Source organism: Lolium rigidum, chromosome 3, assembly GCF_022539505.1.
Source record: "Lolium rigidum isolate FL_2022 chromosome 3, APGP_CSIRO_Lrig_0.1, whole genome shotgun sequence".
Classification (NCBI taxonomy): domain Eukaryota; kingdom Viridiplantae; phylum Streptophyta; class Magnoliopsida; order Poales; family Poaceae; genus Lolium; species Lolium rigidum.
Genome location: NC_061510.1, coordinates 293,916,626 through 293,921,907, shown reverse-complemented (window position 1 = coordinate 293,921,907; position 5,282 = coordinate 293,916,626).

Below are 5,282 nucleotides of genomic sequence, written 5' to 3'. Positions count from 1 at the left end.
ATTAACTTTCAGTAGCTATGTGCAATGTCCAGAAGTGTTAAAAATGATTATGTCACCTCTGAATATATGAATTTTCAATTATGCACTAACCCTCTAATGAGATTGTTTTGAGTTTGGTGTGGAGGAAGTTTTCAAGGGTCAAGAGAGGAGGATGATACAACATGATCAACAAGAGTGAAAAGTCTAAGCTTGGGGATGCCCCCGTGGTTCATCCCTGCATATTTTAAGAAGACCCAAGCGTCTAAGCTTGGGGATGCCCAAGGCATCCCTTCTTCATCGATAACTTATCAGGTCACCTCTAGTGAAACTATATTTTTATTCCGTCACATCTTATGTGCTTTACTTGGAGTGTCTGTTTGTTTTTGTTTTTGTTTTTGTTTGAATAAAATCGGATCCTAGCATTCTTTGTTTGGGAGAGAGACACGCTCCGCTGTTTCGTATGAACACATATGTTCTTAGCTTTATTCTTAATGTTCATTGCGAAGGTTGAACTACTTCATTCATTGCTATATGGTTGGAAACGGAAAATGCCGCATGTGGTAAATGGTATAATGTCTTGAATAATGTGATACTTGGCAATTATTGTGCTCATATAGATCATGTTTAAGCTCTTGCATCATGTACTTTGTACCCATTAATGAAGAACTACATAGAGCTTGTTAAAATTTGGTTTGCATGATTGGTTTCTCTAGAGTCTAGATATTTTCTGGTTAAGGTGTTTGAACAACAAGGAGACAATGTAAAGTCTTATAATACTTACAATATGTTCATATGTGAGCTTTGCTGCACCTTTTATACTTGAGTTTGCTTCAAACAACCTTGCTAGCCTAGCCTTGTATTGAGAGGAATTCTTCTCGTGCATCCAAATCCTTGAGCCAAAAACTATGCCATTTGTGTCCACCATACCTACCTACTACATGGTATTTCTCTGCCATTACAAAGTACATTACTTGAGTGCTACCTTTAAAATTCTATCCTTTGTCTTTGCAATATATAGCTCATGGGAAAAATAGCCTTAAAAACTATTGTGGTGAAGAATATGTACTTATGTGTCTTATTTCTTAATAAGTTGCTTGTTGAGCGGTAACCATGTTTCTGGGGACGCCATCAACTTTTACCTTTGTTGAATATCATGTGAGTTGCTATGCATATTCGTCTTGTCTGAAGTAAGGGCGATTTTCATGATCAAATGGTTTGAGTATGCATACTGTTAGAGAAGAACATTGGACCGCTAACTAAAGCCATGAATCATGGTGGAAGTTTCAGTTTGGACAATTAATCCTCAATCTCTTATGAGAATATTATCTCGTTGTTGAATGCTTATGCATTAAAGAGGATTCCATTATCTCGTTGTCTATGTTGTCCCGGTATGGATGTCTAAGTTGAGAATAATCAAAAGCGAGAAATCCAATGCGAGCTTTCTCCTTAGACCTTTGTACAGGCGGCATAGAGGTACCCCTTTGTGACACTTGGTTGAAATATATGCTATGCAATGATAATCCAAGCTAATTAGGACAAGGTGCGAGCACTATTGGTATACTATGCATGATGCTTGCAACTTATAGGATATCTTATACATAACATATATGATTTATTACTACCGTTGACAAAATTGTTTCTTGTTTTCAAAATGAAAAGCTCTAGCACAAATATAGTAATCCATGCTTCCCTCTGCGAAGGTGAAAGTGCATGGAGCCCCCATGTGTGGTTTTGGTAATTAATGACAATCCCTATGGACTAATGTTTGCATTGAGTTATATTTGTAGGAGTTGTCCATAGGCAATTCTTGAACCATATGTTGGCTTCAAGGTTGCAATAAGAAGAATTTTATGAAGGATATCAAGTGTCAAGTATGTCTTGAAGATGAAGATGAAGTGAGCCCTCAAGTTACTTCAAGACATCAACATGTTTGTATTAGGTTGCAATAATAAGAAATTGATGAAGGATATCAAGTGTCAAGTATGTCTTGAAGATGAAGATGAAGTGAGCCCTCAAGTTACTTCAAGACATCAACATGATGAAGAATGAAGAAATAAAGTGCAAGTTCAAGATGAGCCATCTCGAAGAGATTCTTTGCTTGAGTCTTGCCATCCATATGGTGATCATGGATATATGAAGATGCGCCGAAGAAGAAGCTCTCCCATGGTGGATTATGGGGGAGCAATCCACATGGTGGTCATGGTTATGTGAAGATGCGCCGAAGAAGAAGCTCTCCCATGGTGGATTATGGGGGAGCAATCCACAAGACTTCGTCAAGCAAGCACAATCAAGAAAGGCGTTCCATCTTGTTGCGGTCAAGATCGTCATCATCAAGCTCAAGTGGAATGCTCAAGGTTAAGGTTTGCTCTTGTTAGGGTTTCTTTCTCACCGGTCTCATAGTGTAGTTGGAGACCGGTTTATAGTTTAGTTGTCGTACTATCAAGAGGGCTCTCGAGTGAGTAACTCGATCGTATCGTTCGGAGAGAGCTCAAACCTTTGCATCCTTGCATCATCTTTCTTGGTTGTTATTTGTATCTTATCCATGTGGTGATTTAGAGCTTGTGGTTATCCCCATAGCAAGCTCTAGTTCATCGAAAACGGATTCCGCATGAATCACTTGTTGCGTTTTCGATATTGGAGCTTTTCTCGGTTTTTCGTATTGAGAGGTTTCACTCTAAAATACATAGAAAACCTACCCCACTTGTTCTTAAGATTTTAACTCTTTGGTGGGGTATCCTTTGTCATCCTCTTTACAAAAAAATTGGTTTCACCTAAATCCAAGTCTCCTATCTCAAGTTGTTGCATTTTCCATATTGGAGGTTTTACCGGTTTGCTGTTTATAGAGAGGTAAAACTTTTATCCATTTGTTTATACTCTACTTTGCTGGACTATGATGTTTCTATGCATATTGTTGTAGAGCTCGTTGTTGTGATTTCAACGAGCCCAAGATCATCGAAATCGGAGTCCGGATGCAAAAGTTCTTAAGGTTTTCGTATCAGGTGTTTGGGTAAAAACAGGGGGGCCGGAACTGCCGCCGGGAACACCCCGGCACTGCCGCCGGGCCGGCACTACCGGTGGAAAAATGCCAGCACAGCCGGCCACCCCGGCACTACCGGTGGAACAAGGCCGGCACTGCCGGCCTGTCGCGATTTTGGCCCCAACGGGCAGAAATCTGAGACCCCTTTTTAAGGCCTTCTTCCTCCTCTTCCTCCCCACTTCTTCTTCCTCCTTTGGCTCTCCACCATTGTTGACTTTGAGAGCTTCCCTCATACCTCTACTCCTTCAATGATTCTTGAATCCATTTGAGGGAAAAGAGAGAGGAGATCTAGATCTACATTTCTACCAATCAAATCCACCTCTTTGTGAGTGGAACTCTCTAGATCTTGATCTTGGTGTTCTTTGTGAATTCATTCGTTCTTCCTCTCTTATTCCCCCAATAGCTTTTGTAGCTTTGTTGGAATTTGAGAGAGAAGGACTTGAGCATCTTTGTGGTGTTCTTGCCATTGCATTTGGTGCATCGGTTTGAGTTCTCCACGGTGATTCGTGGAGGTGAAAGCAAGAAAGTTGTTACTCTTGGGTTCTTGGAACCCTAGACGGATTCTAGGCCTTTGTGGCGATTTGTTAGGAGCCTCCAATTAAGTTGTGGATGTGTGCCCCAATCTTTGTGTAAGGCCCGGTTTCCGCCTCGAAGGAAATCCCTTAGTGGAACCGTGACCTAGGCCTTTGTGGCGAGGGTCACCGGAGATTTAGGTGAGGCGCCTTCGTGGCGCTCGGTGTGTGGTGTGAGTACCGCATCTTGGAGTGAGGCCTTTGTGGCGTTGGTGTGCATCGAGCAACCACACCTCAAGGTGCGCCTTTTGTGGCGTTCGGGAGCACTAAGCCACCGCACCTCTCCACCGGAGATTAGCACTCGCAAGAGTGTGAACTCCGGGATAAATCATCGTCTCCCGCGTGCCTCGGTTATCTCTATACCCGAGCTCTTTACTTATGCACCTTACCTTGTGATAGCCATCATGCTTGAAGTTATATATATTGCTATCACATAGTTACTTGCATTGCTTAGAATAAGTTGTTGGTGCACATAGGTGAACCATAGTATATAGGCTTTGGGCTTGACAAAGTAAACGCTAGTTTTATTCCGCATTTGTTAAGCCCATCCCGTAAAAGTTTTAAACCGCCTATTCACCCCCCCTATAGGCGACATCCGTGTCCTTTCAATTGGTATCAGAGCAAGGTCTCTCATTCTTAGGCTTCACCGCCTTGAGAGTAAAGATGTCGGTTAGGGGATTATCGCACAATAACTTGTTTATATTTGATGGCACAAATTATGATCTATGGAAAATTTATGTGCTTAATATTTTGCGGCGTATGTCCCCGGACATGGAGCGATTTCTTGACATGGGTTTTTCTTCTCCTAAGGATCCTCAAAATTTATCTCTTGAGGAGGAGAAAAACTCTTGTCTCGATGCTCTTGCTTCTCATGTGTTTTCCATTGTTGTGAGCAATGTAGTTACTTCTTCAATCATGCCTTTTGGGAGGGCTCATGAATTATGGACAAAGCTTCAAGATAAATATGATGTGTCCACTATCATTGAGGATGATTGTTTTGCTTCCACTTCCGGCCGTGATGAGTTCTCATCTTCATCCACTTCACCAAAATGTGTCAAGACACAAGGTAATGATATGGTGAGTGGTGATGAAAATTGCAATGTTGATATTGAGCTTACTATTGATGATTCTTCATCTCTATCTCATTGCAATGCTTCATCTACGGACTCAAACACATCTAGCACTAGAAATGATTTACATGCTTGTGTTGATAGTCCTTGCATATCATGTGTAAGTTGCTTGAATAAATCTAATGATGATATGCTTGCATTGTCTTGTGGCCATGATAAAAATGCTTCTATTTCCTCTAGTTGTTGTGTGTCTAACAATGTAGAGGAAACCAAAGATTCTATTGGTCAAGACAAGATCTTGAAAGGAGCCTCAAGTAACTCCTAATCTTTATCTCACGGTCCTCATATATGCCTTATGGCCAAGGGTTCCACGGTACCTCCTACCATGGAACCTGATATGTCTCGTGGTGATAAGGATGAGGATGAATATGAAGAAGAGGATTGGGTTGTCTCTCTACGCGATAAGGGTAAGAGCGTATTCAAGGTTATATGCAAAGATAAAATTGCTAGCACTCACTTCTTTGAAATCTTGACTACCGCTATTGAGAGCCAAAAACTTATTTGGATGCATGAGAACACCATTGATAAAATGGGTGCTCTTGAACGAGAGTATGCCAATGATGT